Source organism: Podarcis melisellensis (genome assembly GCF_964234715.1).
Source record: "Podarcis melisellensis genome assembly, chromosome: 3".
NCBI lineage: Eukaryota > Metazoa > Chordata > Lepidosauria > Squamata > Lacertidae > Podarcis > Podarcis melisellensis.
This window is the reverse complement of record NC_138530.1, coordinates 60,049,418-60,070,690: the sequence shown is the minus strand read 5'-3', so window position 1 is coordinate 60,070,690 and position 21,273 is coordinate 60,049,418. Positions and strand designations below refer to the sequence as shown.

Below are 21,273 nucleotides of genomic sequence, written 5' to 3'. Positions count from 1 at the left end.
AAAGGCTTGGTTCCTGGTAAAGGATGCCTGAAGCTCAGAGAGACGGGCAAATATTGCAGTGGTCAGTGGAATATAAGAAATCAGTTCCTTTGGACCCAAGTTATTTAGGGCTTTGTGAATAAACACAAGAATGTTGAACATGGCCTGGCAGCATATTGGCAAGTTAAGGAGAACATACAAGTGGGACCATGCTGAATAGCCTGTTTCCTGATGTTGACAAATGGAGGGAAGCGTTTCAAGGATTCCGTGAAATCTGGAACACATAATTGTGTTGACATACTGCAAGTGTGTTCCCCTCTTTCCCAGTGTGTATGTGAAATCTGCAGTGTCAAATGCCCCAAGTATCCCTTGTCAGGAACAAATTGCAATCTCCAGTTCTGGTCTTGAGAACAGAGGGATAGGATACAAAGTAGAGAAATGTACTTGCCATGATCAAGCTTCTTCTAATGGGCCATAACGTGGATATCACAGAAGTGAAAAGCTAAGTGTGTGCAAACATTTCACGTGGTTCTACCTAGTTATTCGTTCATCTTTCATATGCAGTGAAACTTCATGTAACTTAATAATGAAATCCCTGCCTAACTACGAAAGGAATAATGGTGCAATATGGAGTGCATTATGCTCAGTGATGTGTGGGAGGTCTGCCTACAAATTCTGTTAACAAATAACAGAAGAAAACAATTTAACGTTGAAGTTGAAATCTTCAACAATTGAACTAAAATGAGATTAAGTTTCCTTGTAGAGCCGGGTATGTACATACTGTATATATGTGAGTGTGTGTGTTAATTGCCTGCTCCAACCCACAAAGCCCATCAATTATGGGCCTTTCACATTTTAAAAAGGGGCACTTATTATAGGCACTTAGCAATGTTCAGCCAATCAGCTCACTCAAGTGACTAAACATACCGAACCCTGCAATTTTCTTTCCCGAGTGTATCACGCAATGGCAACCGTTTGGTGGACTTTTGCAGACGTGATCTCTGAAACTGAGGTAACACTGAGGCAAACAGCAACCAAGGAAGCCAGCCGTAGGGCATACCTCATGGTGGATACCAGCCAGGTCTATCTGCAGTTACAAATTTTCAAGAAGCAGAGAGGGTTGGTGGTAGAAAGGGCAGATGAGATACCGCAGGATTAATTTCTAATGCCATGTTCCTTTTCCCTAGCGGCAAAGAGATATGTTTTATTTGAGGGTGAGAGGGAAAGAATGATAAATCATTTATTTGAATGAAAACTGGTGCGCATTACAAAGGCTAAGCCTTCCCACTAATGATCTCAGTAATATCAATTTTACATAACACTGAAGTACTGCCAGTAATATTTCTCAGGATAGTCACAAGCGCTTCCCCTAGTAATGTGCTACATAGATATTGGTTAGCACAGCCTTTGTCAAGCTGGTGCCCTCCAGATGTTTTGAATCGGAATTCCCATAGCCTGCGCTGGCTGGAACTGATGGGAATTGTAGTCCAAACATCTGAAGGGCACCAGTTAGTTAAAGGCTAGGTTAGTAGAAGGGAAAATGCTAAAGGCTTGGAACCCAACTTACCTTCCATGAACAGAACAGGATTCATGTTCACAGAACATGGCTTACCAACTTTTCCCTGCTCCCTGGTGTGGCGTTCGTATGGAGCCCCTGGTCGTCTCATGGACTATTGACCCGTACACCACTAATCCGATGCCACCAACCAGGTCCTCCCTGGTAAAATCACTTCAGTCTCAGTCAGCTTTTCAATTCATAAAGAAGAGTGTATTTTATTTCGGACATGAAACAAAACTTTTACAGTATACCAAACGGTGTTCCTCTTTACTTTCTTAGTCTTATGTTCCTCTCTCTATCTCTGCTACCCCCCCCCCCCCACACTCAAGAACCAACTGCCCTAACTGTCTCTCTATTACCAACTGCCTTTCCCAACCAGCCAGCCCATGAAATCCAACCAACTACCAATCCACAACTCCTAACGAACTCTCTCCAGACTCCTCCCAGAACTAGTTTTATAGATCCACTGACTCCATCCCCCTGGGTCATGTCTGTGCAATCTATTTAACTATTTCCCCTCCAGCATTCTCTCATATATGGTAACGTCACACCTGGTGCTCCCAAAATATTGCTTCAGAGGTTGTGAAACTTTTGGAAATAGCTCCCCTCTTATACAAAGCAAGGAACAACTTAGGATCTAAGCCATAGTATCTCTCTTCAACATCCTTAATGTTTGAGAAGTAAATATGTGAGAGGACCACATACGGGATGAGTATATTAGTTACGCAATTTACATAATTAATTGCATGTATTGGGAAAAGTTACATATTTTCACAGAAAGATGAAAGATGTTTTGGGTAGAAAATGAACTGCAGCAGAATGGAAACAGTGCTGTATTTGACAAATGAAGGGTGGAAAAGAAAATGATGTTTTCTTACATCTCTAGGCATAGACCATGTAGTGCACTCCAAAAGTTACTGTACAACTCCCAGCATCCTTGAACACTGGCCCTGCTGGCTGAAGGTGATGGGGCTTGGTGGGCTTATCATAACTATTATGTCCAGCATACCTTTCTGCTTCTGAGCTTTCCAGAGGCTATAATAAATAAATGGTGCTGTGATTTCATAGTGTTGGTGATTGCAGCGCCACAGTGCCCAGTCCTAGCAAGCTCTCTTTTGCTGATGGCTGATGGATATGCCCTTTATGCAACTAAGGCTTCTATTTCATTTTGGTGATAGCATAAAAAGAGCAGTATTTTTTTTGCTGCTTTAGTTGCATGTAAATAATTTGTGTAGCTCTTTAAATGGTCGAAACTGGAAAATAGCCCAAATAATAAAACCAGATTACAGCAACATAAAATGCTTGATTGATCATGAAAGTTGTATGAAGCCACTAACAGTTGGGTTGCCATGCTGTTTGCAGATACACTATACCAACCCCCCATTTGTTTATTTGTATAGTCAACCCAGGATCAGTTCTAGCTATTATTAAAATTGTAAAGAACCTTAGCTATTACACATTGTGTCTAGCTTTTATTCTTTAAAAAGATTAAAGATTAGTAACCGAAAAGCTTGGCACTGAAGATGTTGTGAATTATATTGAAAGCTCACACAATATTCTGTTTTTCTTTGCAGGCTGTTACGCCACTAAGGCAGCAATCCTATGGCCCCCGGATAGCATCCCAGGGGCCAAAGGATGTTTCAGATCTCCCTTTTCAAGGGCAGAAAGAAATTCAATCTTGTAGAGAGTGATCCAGCCTTGTGAGCTGTCCTCATATTGCTGCAGAAACCAATTTGCCCCTTGCCTCACTGTTACAAGAACTCTAATGTCAGCAGATGGGAAAAGGCTGTGCAACAGGGGCAGATTGGGGGCCTACTGGAGGAGGATCATGGTAAGAGCTGGACCCAAATATCCATAGCCATCCCACTAGCCTGACAGGCTCCCAAAGCAGGTGGAATATGGAAGCGCTGGAGGTTTTGTATCTATTTGTTTCCCCATTGTTTCTAATACAGTGGGACCTCAGGTTAAGTACTTGATTTGTTCCAGTGGTCCTGAAACTGTTCTTAACCTGAAGCACCACTTTAGCTAATGGGGCATCCTGCTGCCGTCGCACCGCCGTAGCATGATTTCTGTTCTTATCCTGAAGCAAAGTTCTTAACCTGAAGCACTATTTCTGGGTTAGCGGAGTGTGTAACCTGAAGCATATGTAACCTGAAGCGTATGTAACCCGAGATACCACTGTAGACCTTTTTATTAAAAAAAACCTCCAGAAAATAAAAAGGTAAAATAACACTCCACTTACCCTTCTACCCTGACTTCATGCCCAACAGAGCTCTGGACATAGCAGAGGACTTACTTCAGAGGAAACATGCATGGAATTGTGCTATAATGTAAATTCACATGTGAAGGTGTCACTGGGAAGACCAGCCTTTCTCTTTTCATTCACCTGCCTACATAGCGTACAATACTTTTGTTCTAATCAAAGCACAGTCTCAACTCCCAGCCAAAATTCATAATCTTTTATTGCATGTTAAATATTCCAATTTACATATTTAATGTTAGGAATGTAATTTATGCTCAGTACAATATCGTTATTGATCATCCATTCATCTTATGTTATACTCTACCTGCTTCCTTCAGTGCTGTTGAACTGGCCGTATACTTCATGCTTGCGATACTTGAGGTAAATCTTTAATTGTCCTTTTAGGCAGGAATGATGGAGCTCTTATACTTATAAATAGCTAACCCTCCCCCCCCCACTGCCCCAACAAATCCTGAAGGGCATTTCTAAGGGCACGTGTGTGCCTGATCATAACAGCATTGGCATACTGATCTGTGCTACAATCCATTTCCCATCAATAACTCACCTTGAATAGTTCTACTCTACTTCTTCGTATTTGCATAGTCGTTACTATCCCAACCTTCATGCAGTTAGCTGTGATAAATAGCTTTCTTGCTAGCCATTGCCATGCTGATTTATTTTTTATTTAGTAAATGTACAACAGACCTCACTGGGTTTGTTTGAGGAGGCTTACAAAGAATAGAGAAAAACATCATATTATCTATCATCTATCTATCTATCTATCATCTATCTATCTATCTATCTATATCTATCTATCATCTATCTATCATCTATCTATCTATCATCTGTCTATCTATCTATCATCTATCTATCTATTTATCTATCTAATCTAGCTAATCATCTATCTATCTCATCTATCTATCTATCATCTATCTATCTATCTATCTGTCTATCTATCTATCTATCTATCTATCTATCTATCTATCATCATCATCTATCATCTATCTATCTATCTATCATCTATCTATCTATCTATCTATCTATCTATCTATCTATCTATCATCTATCTATCTATCTATCTATCTATCTATCTATCTATCATCTATCTATCTATCTATCTATCTATCTATCTATCTATCTATCTATCTATCATCTATCTATCTATCATCTATCTATCTATCTCTATCTATCATCTAGATAGATAGATCTATCTAGATAGATAGATCTATCTATCTATCATCTATCTATCTATCTATCTATCTATCTATCTATCTATCTATCTATCATCTATCTATCATCTATCATCTATCTATCATCTATCATCTACCTACCTACCTACCTACCTACCTACCTTGTTGTTGTTGTTGCTTAGTTGTTTAGTTGTGCCCGACTCTTCGTGACCTCATGGACCAGAGCACGCCAGGCACTTCTGTCTTCCACTGCCTCCCGCAGTTTGGTCAGACTCATGTTTGTAGCTTCGAAGACACTATCCAACCATCTCGTCCTCTGTCGTCCCCTTCTCCTTGTGCCCTCCATCTTTCCCAACATCAGGGTCTTTTCCAGGGAGTCTTCTCTTCTCATTATGTGATTCCTGATCTCATGATACCTACCTACCTATCCACACACTAATAAATCACATGAACTCAGCAAAGGCTAAAACACAAAAGCAGCAGTAGATTCTTTAAAAGTGTTCAAGTTGGTTAAGAACAATTGTGTTGGATCCAGAGTTATGCTCCGTTTATCTCAATGAGTCCCCCAGTGGCGGATGTGGTAGGGTGCATGTGGGCAGGAGCAGCAAGACAAAGCGGCTCTTCTCATTTCGCCTCAGGAGCCCCTGCCCATGAAAAAGATATTCACAGCTGGAATGCCACCCTTGAGAAGGACTTTCCCCCAAATACCACCCTGTCCACCACCCTCAGCAGATGGGGGGAATCCACAGAAGGGTTCCAGTAGCTGCATGGGCAGCTTCATAAGGAAGCAAGTGGTTGTTGAGTCAGACTGGTCCCAATCCGTATAGGCCAGTCTCCCTGGCCGCTTTACCAACCTGGTCCCCCCGCCCCGCCTTTCTCAGGCATCTTACTGATTTCTTCTGGGGATTTATTTTTTATTTAAATGAGTCAGTTGTAGCCACAGCATGGGGAATGAGGGGACGAATGCCAATGCAAATCCACAATATTTGTAAACTGGAGATGAAAAAAAGAGATGATTGTATGTGTTTAAATACACAGCAAATGAATTTTAATGCTGTGGTTCTGTCGTTATCCTTATATAAATAATACCGATATTTCTTTTAGGGTGGGGGGACAGCGGTCATTTTCTTTTTGGCTTACTCTTCATTGTGTTATACATTGTTCTACAAACTTACTGGCTTCTCCCTGAAAGTGTAATTTGATTTCATATGGCAGAGTGCCATGTAAACTAGAGATGTGCCAATAAGTTCAGGCTCATAAAATATATTACAGAGATACAGTTTTAAATGAACACACTTGTTTCTAAGTAGACTGAAAAGAAACTGCTAACAATATTTTCCTGACATCATGTGACATAACTGCTCAGCCAAAGGTGAACAAGCTATTCTGGGAAAAATAAGATCATTGAATCAATGAGCTAATTGCTTCTTCCCTTAAACTTACACTGCTGCGTACAATGATGCAGAGATCATTTACAGAGACACTATGCAGCAGCCTCACAATAATCTGACTGCTGATGATTTGCAATTACAAGTTCAACAGCAAATTGTTTTAATTTGAAAAAAGCCACGTATATTTTCCCAGCCACATCACAGTGAGAATTTTGCACCTGTTTCTTCAATATTTCGATGTGCAAATTGGAGCCTTTGAAAATAACAAGTCCATAGAAATTGGGTTATTTCTAGAGCGAGTGAATTATAACTCAGCCTAATTTATCTGAACTCCTTGGATGTCTCGTAAGAGTACAAGATGTGTGCTGCTGGATTGATTGAACCAAAAATCCATCTAATTCAGCATTCTGTTTTTTTCCCATCAGTGGTCAGCTGGATGCCTTTGAAAAACAAGCAGGGCATGAAGGGAACAGTTCTCTCTTGCTTTTAGTCCCCAGTACATTGTACTCTAAAGACAGTCACCTTTCAGGAAGGTCCAGGTCTTGGGACCCTCCTCCTGAATCTGCCCTCACATGCTTTCAATGGAAAGCATAGTAAATTTAAGTATATGGAACATAAACTTAATAAATGTATTCTATCAGTGCTTTTTCCTATTAAAAATGTTTAGGAGTACTCTCATTTTCCTACTCATATTGAAATAAGGTAAAGGTAAAGGTAAAGGTACCCCTGCCCGTACGGGCCAGTCTTGCCAGACTCTGGGGTTGTGCGCCCATCTCACTCAAGAGGCCAGGGGCCAGCGCTGTCCGGAGACACTTCCGGGTCACATGGCCAGCATGACATCGCTGCTCTGGCGAGCCAGAGCTGCACACGGAAACGCCGTTTACCTTCCCGCTGGTAAGCGGTCCCTATTTATCTACTTGCACCTGGAGGTGCTTTCGAACTGCTAGGTTGGCAGGCGCTGGGACCGAGCAGCGGGAGCGCACCCCGCCGCGGGGATTCGAACCGCCGACCTTTCGATCGGCAAGCCCTAGGCGCTGGGGCTTTAACCCACAGCGCCACCCGCGTCCCTATTGAAATACTGCCCCTCAAACGTAGATTCACAAAATGTTTAGGACTATGCATCCCCCTGCGTCCCCCCAGAAAAAGCATTGTATTCTGTAGATTTTATGTGGTTAATATAATGTTTAATGATGATAAATTCATTGATAACCGTGAAGGACAATTCACTAGATAGGCAAACCAATTTTTTTAGAATGCAAACGTAGTTTCTCAACGATGTCAGGAAATTGCAAATCAACGTAGTTGCCCTAAACATTATTTACCATTACTTAAGTGAAGAGCAGAAATGATCTAATATTTGCATGACTCAAACAAAAAATTCATTTGTTTATAGTAATTTATAGTAATGTGTGGCCACATGTCACACATCAACTTTACCCACTTGTACTAGTTCAAAGAAGTAAGCATGTACATCCAGAGGCATGGCTGTCGAAACCTAGTGGAAATGTAGCCTTATTGGAGTTCACCGATTGGGTCTGCATTGCTCCCGGACAGGAGGAAGGAAGTCAAATGACACCGAGGGTTGGTTCAGAGAAAGAGTTCTTTATTTCTGCTCTCTGGAACAGCAGAAAGGCACCTGCGTGGTGTGTCCACAGCAAGTCCAAAGAAATTCATGCGGTATATATATCCTCCAGGCACCCTCTCCCCCTTCCCCAGGAATCCAACCACGTCAGCCTATACACGCAGGTTGACATCACATATGTTCCTGCTCCGGTATTCTCAAAACCTAGTGAATATGCCCAAACTTTTTACTGCATTGCCTGAAGATTTTAACAGAGTCCTCAGCTACTAATTTTGCCTTCCTTTGCAGAAACACTAGCGCTGAATTGAGATATTTCTGTAACAATAATGAAGCCAGAAGTGATTTAAAATGCAAATAGATTTATTAGGGTTATCATGAAGAAAATCTATGCAAACGGCGGAAGCCAAAGTTAATACTTGCATGTTTCTTCATTTGCTCGGATACTGTCAGTTCATTGGTGTGTCTGGCCTCCCTCAAAGAGCTGTTCAACCCTGACCATTGGTCATACTGGCTGGTGCTTATGGGAGCAGCAACCTCTGGAGAGCTACAGGCTAGCCATTTCTGCTTTAGTTAATCATCTTGGCCAGCAGCAGTTCTCCTTATAGTTGTCCTACATTTAAAATTGAGATGTCATCTAAGCCAGTGTCCATCTCCACTTCTTGTGGAAGCAATTTCCGTAAATCAATGATTGATTGTGGTGAAAGCGTACATATTTTCATTCATCCTGAACTGGCTGCCAGTCAAGGGTTCCTGTGAGGCATGCCTCTTGAATAACTAGCATTTGAGATGAAATGGTAGTGCTTGGGTTATAAGCAAAAAGGAGCTAAGGCGTGGGCTATTTAATGGCTATTTACTTTCTCCCATGACTTTTCCAGTACATACTAGTTCTGTATTTCTCATTATAAATTTCCTCCAAAACCCAGAAACCAGTGGATAGGCATCTCTCAGCCCTTTTATTTTTCAATTCACAGTACTTCCATCTCCCCTTCTACCTCTAGTCTGTTTAAATAAGAAAGTGTTGAGCATTTACATGCTAGATTAAAATTGATTGATTCAAATTAGGCACATTGAGAAGGGGATTGTAAGAAAAACACTGGGGCCGTATTTGAATAGTAGAGTGCTTGGTATCTGGTGGGCAATCTCATTTTTTATTTCCACATTGGGGCTCCAGATCAAATCAGCTGTCAGGAGGAGAGCTATGGATTGGCCAGGATGCAGGCCCCCAGTCAATGTGCCTTATTTGAATTAATCAATTTTAATCTAGCATATAAATTCTCAAAACTTTCTTATTTAAACATCCATCAATTTTTGTATAATCTCAGTACCCAAAATTATGTTATCAACATCAGGGCCGGATTTGGGTTTGATGAGACCCTAAGCTACTGAATGTAATGGGGCCCTTTATATGTCCAGCTGTCCTTTGTCAGCAACAAATTATCACTGGTTTTTTGTGTTGAATATATGCTATATGATAATTTATGGCCCTAATAGGTATCTAAAGCCATTTGCGCATAACAAAATATGTATTTTATCAAGGTAATTGTTGAACTGAAATACAATTAAGAAGAAGTATATTAAAAATGAGCAAACCATTTTAGGGAGCAGGCTAGCAGGCGGGGCCCTTTACTTACATCATAGGAGCCTACACAACACAAAACACTTTTGCTGTCTGTAGGTTTTATTTTATTAGTTTTTTATCTTCTATTTTGGAAATGTACATCCAGTTTTTTCCCCTTTTAATTTTTTTGCTGCCCCCAAGAGAGTGGGGCCCTAAACTATAGTTTGTTTAGGTTATACGTAAATCTGGCACTCATCAACATATACAAGCAGAAAGGTTACTTTCCCATTTTGTTGTTTTTCCCATGAGACATTGGTTGAATTGGACCACATATATCAGTATGAATAAGTTGCAAAGGCTCTAGGGAACTTTTCCAGCTTTGCTTGGGGATAGAAGGTCTTGTTCCTTTCCTCAACGAACAACTTTCACATATTTCATTATTCAGGCCAGCTTTACAAGGTTTAATTTCCATTCCTCTCACCACACCTTTCTTTGGCAGGTCTGCCTTAATCCCAAAGTCTCCATGTCTAAGCCTTTTGTGCCATAGGTTGTTGTGGGTATGAAGTTATCCGACCCCCAAGCCGTCTGAAGGCAATCTTGTATAGGGAAGGGTTGTTTTTTTTAAAAAAAAAAAAGTTCAATGTTTTATTATGTTTTTATGTATGTTGGAATCTGCCCAGAGTGCTGGCGCAACCCCATAAGATGTGTGGGTATAAATAGTAAACTTATCGTTGTGGAACGGGACTTCCCTATTTTCATTGGAGAAATGTTGGAGGGTATGGTACAGCTGCGGTGCCACGAGTCCCACGGGTGGTGGTGTGGCAGAGCAGGGTGACACTTCCTGTTTTCCCTCAAGTGGCAAAATAGGACATACCACCCCTGACCTCAGTATTTCAGAATTTACAGCTGTTAGTTTTGAGGGAAGGCAGGCAAGGATCCACAGCCCAGGTGGGACGCTTCAGGGAGGAGGTGTGTAATTCCTCAGTTCGAATAGGCTCAGATGCTTTGTCAAGCCCAGAAGGTATAACAGAAAAGCCATTCTGGCCAGGCCTGTGTCCTAAACTTCTTTCTTATTTAAACATTCAACAATTTTTGTACAACCTAGTGTGACACTTGCTTTCACGACTTCCATAAACCCAGCATCTGCACTCCTTCCCCCTTCTCCTTAGCCTCAAATTCCTTTTTTCTTACCTCCGCACATTCCTCCTAGCCCCTCGCTTTTTCCATTTACCCAGCAAGCTTTAAGAAATATATACAGCGTTCGTGTATAAGTAGCATATGGTTTATAGATTAAATTTATGTGAGATCATATATTGACAGAGTTGTTCTCTTTAATTACAGTCCACACACATGCCACATGTAGTATATAAAAAACATATGGTTTGAGTGTTTTTATATATGAAACGCCCATATTTTTCCAAGTGGACAGATTTCAGTGTTGCTCTGCAATTACTCTCTCAAGGCTTTGAGATCATGATCAATATTCTTCCCACCCCCTTCAAAACACAGGCTTAGATTTTATGCATTCTGCAGCCAATTCCCAGGTTACCCCTTCAGCTTCCTGCGTCTCAGTTTTGGGATTGCTCTTACTCCTTTAAAACTTTATTACATTAAGATTTCATTTTTAAGAGGTTCCAGGAATCTGTTCCCCTGATCATTTCTTTGGTTTTATGTATTTATCTTGCTGTCTTGACAAATGTAAAATTCCTAACGTTGCCAATGAAAGTTGTGCACTTTGGCTGGGATCCAGAAAAGAATGAGGTCAGCAGAAGGCTGCTTGCCCTTTGATGGGTTGGGGTTCACACTCAACAATCAGGAGCTAAGAGCCAATGTTTCTCCAAGCCTCTGTCAATGTAATGTGAGGTGGAGGGTGGGGAAGGAAGGGAAAATCCAAGGCCTTCATTTTAAGGCTGAGCCAAAAGTTATCTGAGAAGAATCTTCTGACACATTTGTTGAAAAACTTCAGTCCTCCCTCTGGGGAATATTTGGTGGAAAGGCTCTCCCATTTTTCTCAGTCCATGAATTTTGAGTGCAACTATGCGTCCAGTTTTTAATATTGTTTAATATTATTGTAATATAATTGAATGGCGCAATGGGCTTGGCCCCATGCTTCTTATGGTTCTCTTCTCTTAGTCCATTGATTTCATCACCAGCAACTGAGAATATAGTTCAATTAACATAAAGTGAGCCAAAATTTCTCAGGAGAGAAATTCCTGAGAAAAACAAGTCTTTCACCTCCAAATCCCTGGCATATTTGGCAAACTCCACACCCCCCATCTCACTTTCACTGCTTGCAGTAAAAACATAAACTACATTCAGACAGCGCTTTATACCATATTCCTGTTTTCTTATCTGATAATTTCCATATCTTATGCAATCTTTCACACAATGTGCAAACCATTTTGGGAAAACTAGTGGAATCTGGGTGAAGTTCCATGCTGTTTTTTTTTTTTTTTTTTTGTTATTCCATAAGAAACCTGTTTGCAGCCCCATTAATCCTGGAAAATTGCTGCATTGTAATTTCATGTGGCGAAATTTGGGGTGGTATTCTGGCATGCAGTTCTTTCTCGACATTTAAAATTTAGTGTGGCATGGTGGCAGCCACTGTTCTATAACACAATGGGTAATGCAGTATGAAAGTTAGAATGTTAGAATTATGCACCATAATTTTTCAGGAAAATGTGCATTTAGTTTGAGTGACTAAGGATGCGAACACAAGAATAGAAGGGGGTGTTCTTGGTGGTTGCACCAAAACTTTGGAATGCCCTTCACTTGTGGACCTACTAGACTCCCTCTTTCATATATAAATGTAAAACAGTTTTCATCAAACAGTTCTAATAGATATGCAAGAGAATTTTGGGGATTGGGAGCTGTGGCTAAGGAGAGAGGTAAGCTAATTTCCACTAACCAGCCAGTTCTTGGGCTACATTCCTTTACTCTTGATCCATTTTGCATAAACCTGTATATAAAGGCATTGGAATTCTATATTTGATGGCAGTCAAAATACTTCAGCAGTTCCCTCCTCAAGTGCCAATAGCCTGAGATCAGCAACTGAAGAAAGAGAAGAGGCATCTGAAATAGCACAATTGACGGGGCATGAGCAGCTAATATCTTGCAGCCTTGCCCTTTGTTGATCATTGAATGAGCACACTAGGATTTTTGGCAATTCAGCCTGAAGTATTTAATTGTCAGATGCTCTAAAATGTTAAATGGCGAAAACCCTGTGTTCCAGAGCAAGGCAGTCTACGGGACCTTTTTACATCTTTCCATAGCTGTGTAGAGCTATGGAAACAACCTTTTAGAAGCAACTCCCATGCAGCTGGGGCAATGTTAAATGACCCAACCATGTGGTTAGGAGCTTCCACCTATGGAACCAGGCCCCTTCTGAGAAGAGTGTCTCAATCTGGTGAGAAAGAACCATGTGATTGAGGACATTCACTTATCTTTTATAGTGGCATAGTTCCTTTTTGATCTGACACAGACCCTCCAAGTGTCCCTATTTCCCTGATTTAGAGATGATGTCCCGGATTATGGTTTGATCCCAGCATGTCCCACTATTTCTTAGGATTTCCCTATTTTCATTGGAGAAATGTTGGAGGGTATGGGTATCTGACCCCCGAGTCATTGCTTGCAGGTTTCTCACAGGTTGGTTACACTGGGACCAGAATATGGATGATGAGCCATTGGCCTGATCCTGCAGGCTCTTTTTTATTTTCTGTGTTCTCCTGCTGTGATCTGAGAGTGTGGTTTTGAGAGTGGTTGGATGATCCAAACTGAGAAAAGTTCAGCACTCATTATACACTCATTTGTAGTCACACTCATTATACACTCTTGGGTTCCTCCAGTCATTCAGTAACTGTCAGTTATTAGCATGTGCAAGCAATAGACCTTCCATAGGTGTGTGTGTATGTGTGTGTGTGTGTGTGTGTGTATGTGTGTGTGAGTGTATCTCCCACACAGAGAAAGAGGGATGCTGCTCTAACATATTTGTCACAAATGAAAATATTGAGGATCCATTACAGATCTTCTGCGAATGACAGATATATATATATATATATATATATATATATATATATATATATATATATATATATGCAGGTTTTGGTGTCCTCGGGTGTCTTCCCGTGTAAAAGTTGGGGTGTCTAGGCGACGTTTCGACGAGGTCTCACTCGTCATCTTCAGGCTGGTGCTTTCGGCTTCTTGTTACTGGAACAGAGCAGGATCTCAGTGTTTGAGTTCCTATAAATACTGTTGAGGGGGTGTGGTGTATAGCCTCCAATGTTCTGGGCAGAGAGGAAGTTCCCAGGCTAGTGTGCCTTTTCTTCTTTTGTTCCTTAATTACTTGAGGGATATCTTGAGTGATTTCTTGAGTGATATCCTGAGTACCACTTAGGTGGGTCATTAGGTGTGGATTAGTTGCTAAAGTCTTTGTGTCTTGACCTCTTGAACTTTGTGAAGAGTTTTTCTGAGAAGATGGCTGTACTGCACTTAGTTGTGCTCTGGCTTGGCTTCGTGTATAGGGGCGAGCTGTGGTTTTGTGGCCTGTGTCAGCCAGATCTGTGTAGGGATTGCAGGGGGGTGCAGCATCCGGAGGTGCCACCATGGTTTGGCTACTGGATGGTGTCTGTAATTTATCTGTGGAGAGGGTCTGGGTTTGGGTCTGGTGTGGTTGATTGGTGATAGCGTTCTGTGTGCCTCTGGATCTGGTGTCAGTTTTTGTGGGGAGGGCTAATTTCCAGATGTCTGGCAAGCGGGATGTGTCGTCACGCTTGTTCATGTTGTGAGGGTGTTTCTCTATCTCGATGGCTTCCATGATTATTCTCTTGTGGTGATGTTCCATGTTAAAGAGCAATTTGGAATCTGCAAAATTAATTTCGTGTCCTGTTTCTTTCATGTGTTGGAAAAGAGAGGAAGTTTTTTCTTCTTTTTTGACGGCATTCTTGTGTTCTGCGATACGTGCATTTATTCGTCTGTTTGTTTGTCCAATGTACGTGGCTGGGCAGACTTTGCAGGGTATTTCATAGACCCCTTGGTTTTCCAACTGGATTTTATCCTTGGGGTTTCTGAGGATATTGGCTATTTTTTGGTTGGTGCAAAAGGCTGTTTTGATATTGTGTTTATGGAGGATTTTGCTAATTTTATCTGTAGTGCCCTTGATATCACACCACCACCCTGCACAAATAAACTCCGTAGCCAAGACTCTCATCTCCAGAACCAAACGCCTGGCTGACAAAGACCACTTGACAACTGAGTTACAGAATCTCTCAAATGTGTTAATTGCCAATGGATACCAGCAAAACAGGGTTACGAAGCTAATCCAAAAAGAAACACCCCCCAAAAACCAAGACACAGAAGAAAACAATGGCATGGCCCTCCTTCCTTATATCAAGGGCACTACAGATAAAATTAGCAAAATCCTCCATAAACACAATATCAAAACAGCCTTTTGCACCAACCAAAAAATAGCCAATATCCTCAGAAACCCCAAGGATAAAATCCAGTTGGAAAACCAAGGGGTCTATGAAATACCCTGCAAAGTCTGCCCAGCCACGTACATTGGACAAACAAACAGACGAATAAATGCACGTATCGCAGAACACAAGAATGCCGTCAAAAAAGAAGAAAAAACTTCCTCTCTTTTCCAACACATGAAAGAAACAGGACACGAAATTAATTTTGCAGATTCCAAATTGCTCTTTAACATGGAACATCACCACAAGAGAATAATCATGGAAGCCATCGAGATAGAGAAACACCCTCACAACATGAACAAGCGTGACGACACATCCCGCTTGCCAGACATCTGGAAATTAGCCCTCCCCACAAAAACTGACACCAGATCCAGAGGCACACAGAACGCTATCACCAATCAACCACACCAGACCCAAACCCAGACCCTCTCCACAGATAAATTACAGACACCATCCAGTAGCCAAACCATGGTGGCACCTCCGGATGCTGCACCCCCCTGCAATCCCTACACAGATCTGGCTGACACAGGCCACAAAACCACAGCTCGCCCCTATACACGAAGCCAAGCCAGAGCACAACTAAGTGCAGTACAGCCATCTTCTCAGAAAAACTCTTCACAAAGTTCAAGAGGTCAAGACACAAAGACTTTAGCAACTAATCCACACCTAATGACCCACCTAAGTGGTACTCAGGATATCACTCAAGAAATCACTCAAGATATCCCTCAAGTAATTAAGGAACAAAAGAAGAAAAGGCACACTAGCCTGGGAACTTCCTCTCTGCCCAGAACATTGGAGGCTATACACCACACCCCCTCAACAGTATTTATAGGAACTCAAACACTGAGATCCTGCTCTGTTCCAGTAACAAGAAGCCGAAAGCACCAGCCTGAAGATGACGAGTGAGACCTCGTCGAAACGTCGCCTAGACACCCCAACTTTTACACGGGAAGACACCCGAGGACACCAAAACCTGCATATATATATATATATATATTTGTGGTAGAAGAAACGGGGGGGGGGGGGTTAGTACATTATTCTGGACTAGCAGCTCAATAATGAGAATGTTGTGTGGAAGCATGCCAAAAAATCTGAAAAAAGCAACCAGGCTAGTAGAAGAGGTAGGTGCAGAAAGTCCATGACTCTTTTGTTTATTGTTCTTTTAACTTCCATGCAATGGAGGTAACACTTAAAAGCATCTTTGGACAAAAATCAAGGCATATTGTTCGGTACTGCACAGTTAGCATAGCTGATCCCTCCAGAGAACAGAATATTAACTCTGGATTGCATTTTCAGATACACATCCTATATATATCTCAAACAGTTAAAACATAAAGTGATGCAGTGCTATGTTGTGAATTGAGTATTAGTGGCAATCAATATTGTCTATATTAGGGATGGGAATTCAATTTGACACTGCTGCTTACTAAGTTCTGCTTATGATATATTATTATGCATCATGTATTACTGTGCATTGCTGTCTATTATGAAATGTATTTATATAACTGTTAATTTGTTTTGTTTTATGGATATCCTGTGATAAATGTACTTTATACTGTTTATTGTGTCACCATGCTGTGTCCTGTTGATGAAACACCATTTATATATTTCTTCTTCTTCTTCTTCTTCTTCTTCTTCTTCTTCTTCTTCTTCTTCTTCTTCTTCTTCTTCTTCTTCTTCTTCTTTTTAAATTGTACCCAGTCACTGAATTTTAATATTATAAGTTTGGGGCAAGTTGTGTAATTTGTATGACTAGATATCTATTCTATTATTGGATCAATTATCCATGTGATTGTATTTGGATTGTATTTAAAATAGTCATTAATGAATACGCACATTTTTCAACTCAGAAGAGATAGTGGCCACAGTGCATACTTAGCTACAGTTCTGGAAGGCCTTCTGAGCAGTTCAGCTAAGTCAGAAAGCTCTATATTTTCCTGCATATTAAAATATATAAATGTGTTTTGAATGTATGCTGCAAAGTTCTTTTTGTGTGGAGTCTATTTTAGGTTTCCAAGTACAGATTCACCATACAATCAAAATGAACTTTCTAAAAACATTGAAGAATGCTGGATTCCTGTTTTTTTGTGTCAAAATTCCTATTCATCTCAATACAGTAAGCCAGATCTAAGAAGGAGATCAGGCATAGTAATAAGAGGAAATCTTCTTAGGCACTCTAAAAAGAGCTACTAGGAGAGATTTCACGTTCCATGCTTGAATGTTGCCAGAATGTAATGGCTACTAATGTCTCCTTTTATATACAGATAATGGTTCATAGATATAATGGCATAATCCTACAAAGAAAATGGGATTCTGTAAACGGTAACTGGCCAAAATGTAATGGCTGATAATTGCTCCTTTTGTACAGTCAATATTTTCTAAAGCCTAGATGCCGCAAAATACCCATGCCCCCCACTCCCTATTGGCAAGAGTGGGGAGTTTCTGAGGAATGACACTTTTGTTTTGCATTGAGGATTAAAAAATTATGTGGGCTATCAGCCAAAATAAAATGATTGGCAGATGGCTCTGTCCAGCTGATAAAATGAGTGCCACATAGCCAGGAAAAGGGCCAGGGACTAGAGAATGAAGCAAGCCAGGTGAAAATGGCAGGGGAAGGAAGGAGCATCCAAGCAATCATTATTGCTAGATCTGTCCAGATTTGACCCATTTCCTATTATTAATTAATTATTTCTGCTTATAGCCCTTGCTTCAACCAAATGATCCCAGGGCAGTTACAAAAACGTCACAATGAAAGCATGTGCAATTTACATTAACCTTAAAACAAAACCATAAGATTGACCAATGATAATGTTGGCATGACAGTCGCAATGAAGTGCAGCAATGCACAGCAGTGTGGGAGGAGGGAGAGCAGTCACTCAACCAATCCCCTGGGGAAAGAGCTGCGTCTTGAAAGCGGACAAAGATGGTGCAAGATGTATGTTGGAAGATATATTCCTGCAACCTGGCTGCCACAACAGAAAAGGTGATCTCACACACCGCTACCCCTCTAACCAAAGAGGAAAGTGGGGCTGCCAAAAGGCTTCCCCTGAAGATCTTAACATGGGATGATGTGGCATGCCTTCAGATATTTGGGCCAAGTCATTTAGGGCTTTAAATGTCAGTATCATGAAGAATCCCACCAGCACTGCTAGATTGAAGTGTCTCCAAAATTGGTGCTTACCTCCCTCCAAAAACAGTGAATTTCCCCATTTAGTGGCTTGCATTGACCCTGCCCACCCCAACATGGCGTAGATAATAAGTTTCAAGGATCCTTGCCCTAGCGCTAGCAGAGGCAGGGTTGTTTATGTAGATGTCTGGTTGGATGCAGAACCATGCAAGCAAACAGATTCTGCGTGTATAATTTCTCTACAAAAGCTAGGTATCTGTTCAGAGCATTGCTAGAAAGCTAATCATTAGGGCCAGCCCACCCCGGGGAAGGCCGAGGAATCCCATGGGGCAGTGCCTTTGCATGTGGTTCACTGCCTGCTACTTTTGAGGTTGCACAAAAAGATGTCAACAGGGTTCTGATGGGTCTCTGGCCCATGAACAAGAGCTTTGACACATCTGTCCTGAGCCTGCTGATGGCAGTCTGCTGAGAAGTCTGCTATCAGCAGTATTATGGCTGAAAAAGGAACAAGTGGTCTCCTCTGTGGCAGCACCTGCTGTGTGACATGAATGTGCTGATAGAGGCAGACACCAAAAACAGTTTGGATCCATCTCTGATTTGTATGTCACTTCCCCCTGGTACCACCAAAATGCCCCCATTCTTTGTTGTAATGTGACATCTTCATAAGGTGGTGGCTGATACATCCACCTAGCTCCTAGTTTATCAGAATGTGACCCTGTGGTTTTGAGAAGCAGTCTCGCCAATTGTTTTCGTCAGTACAGTAAACTGCGGCTGAAACATGTCAAAGCCTGATGGGAGCTTAACTTTCACACCTAAATTAACATTAGTTGACTGATCAGTATGGGGCATATTTGACTCTCATTCAAATCAAAATGTAAAATGGCTCTAGGCTGCAATTCACGATCCTAGACCGTTGAACCAGGTTAATATGCAAATGAGAGCTAAAAGGTATTGAGACTGACAGCCAAGTGACAGGAATATTTCTCAACTGTTTTTATTTCTCCTACATTGGTGATTGGGTCATGATTGAGAAAATCGTAAGAGATGAGGAAGATCCTGAAAGCCACTTAGTTCAACCTCATGCCTGAGTGAGGGAGCTGGAGCATCAACAGATGGTCTCTGGCCTGAAGACTCCCAGTGAGAAAAAGTCCACAGCCTATATAAATAACTGGTTCCATTGTCCAACTGCTCTTACCATCAATAGTTCTTACCTAATGTTTATCTGCTCTTCTGTAACATAAGTCTCTTAGTTCTGTTTCTGATGTGTGACACTTTGCCATTAAGTAGCCTCATTGCATACATTCAGATGACCAGGTTGGAATGTATGTCTTCATCATGCCATGCCCCGCAACATTTCTCCAATGAAAATAGGGACATCCTATTTAATAATAATAAAAGGGACGTGGGTGGGTGGTGCTGTGGGTTAAACCACAGAGCCTATGGCTTGCCGATCTGAAGGTCAGCGGTTTGAATCCCCGCAATGGGGTGAGCTCCCGTTGCTCGGCCCCTGCTCCTGCCAACCTAGCAGTTCAAAAGCACGCAGTGCAAGTAGATAAATAGGTACTGCTCCGGCGGGAAGGTAAACGGCATTTCCGTGTGCTGCTCTGGTTTGCCATGCTGGCCACATGACCTAGAAGCTGTACGCTGGCTCCCTCGGCCAGTAAAGCGAGATGAGTATCCCGACCCCAGAGTCGGTCACGACTGGACCTAACGGTCAGGGGTCCCTTTACCTTTACCTTTATTTAATAATAATATTTATTATTATTATTATTATTATTATTATTATTATTATTATACCCCACCCATCTGATTGGGTTGCCCCAGCTACTCGGGGCAGCTTCAAACATATAACAACATAATAAAACATTAAACATTAAAAAGCTTCCATAGACAGGGCTGCCTTCAGATGGCTCGGTGGTTGGATAACTCCATACCTTCCAACATTTCTCCAATGAAAATAGGGACGTGTTAAGGAAAAGTGGGGTATTCTAGGATCAAATCAGAGACTGGGATGGTTTCTGTAAATCTGGAGCTGTCCCTGGAAAAAGGAAACTTGGAGGGTCTGTCATGCTATGGTGTGTTACTGTCATATTAGCTGAATTAAGCATGAATACCTTATTTTCACATAGTTGTGATTATGAAACTAGCCCGAGGTGACTTTGATAAATCAAACTGTAGGGCCTAAGTAGTCATCTGGATAGCTAATTTGCTGTGGTTGCCTAGGCCTCCTGTGGAATGTATGTTAGATGTCTGATAGTCAGGGAACCTAGCAGTGTGAGAGGCAGATAAAATAACCACGACAGCAAGTTAGCTGTGGAAGATGGCATGGAACAGGTGGAGACCATAAAAAACCCTGCAATGACTTTGCTCTCTTTTGTTTCTCTTCTTGCCCTTGATGTCCTTCACAGATAACCCCTAATTGTTCTTCCTGATCAAGCATTGTATTGGGAGCACTGAAAACCAGCTTCAGGAATTTGTGCTATTAAGGGCTGGGAGGAAAGTTTGTTAGCTGCATAACATGCTTGCTTTTGCCCGATCATAATGTGTGCTTGAAAGAAAATGGAATTCAAATAAATAATTAGTGAAACTAACAGAAACCAATGTAGAATACAGTACTGGCCTTTGCCCCTTTTTTGCTGCTTTGGTTTAAAGAGACCCTGCTTGGAGGAGTGGGGGAGATGCAATTCAATGACTTTCTTCTTACTCTCTCCTGCTGTGCTGTGACCATGATTCAGTCCAATTCATCTCCCATCCACAAAGCGACTTTTAACACCTCAGTGCTAAGTAGTATCATCTCTCTCGGTGCATTCAGCCAGCAAAGAACCCTCCCTCCCTCTTTCCCTCAAATAGGAACAAATGCTGAGCTGACAGGGTGGGAGGGACAGTGCTCTGGTTACACAGGGTAACTCTTCTCCATGAGATTTTGCAAACAGCCATAATGATAACAGAGGACATTGTTTTTTAGGCTCAATAGATACTTCTCTTGCACAGGACAGCCTGCCGTTTTAAAAGCCTAGTAGAGGGGTCAGGAGGAGGAGGAGGAGAAACCAAGCCACTTGGAGTAATATAACCAAAGAACCCTATTGCAATATCATGAATCAAACTGATGTTTTATTAAAAATTAGCACATCTTCCTTACAGGTTCTGCCTGAAATATGTAGCCAAATAATACAGT

The 21,273-nt window shown here is 41.5% G+C and overlaps 1 long non-coding RNA gene across 1 annotated transcript; it reads right to left on the bottom strand.

Moving 5' to 3' along the window:
• Positions 1–1,546: 1,546 nt before the first annotated feature.
• On the bottom strand, positions 1,547–20,884 carry LOC309366573. The gene is made up of 3 exons (XR_014166797.1): positions 20,803–20,884; positions 2,089–2,202; positions 1,547–1,608 (listed from the first exon to the last, which is right to left on the bottom strand). It is a non-coding gene; the product is annotated as an uncharacterized lncRNA (long non-coding RNA).
• Positions 20,885–21,273: the final 389 nt, after the last annotated feature.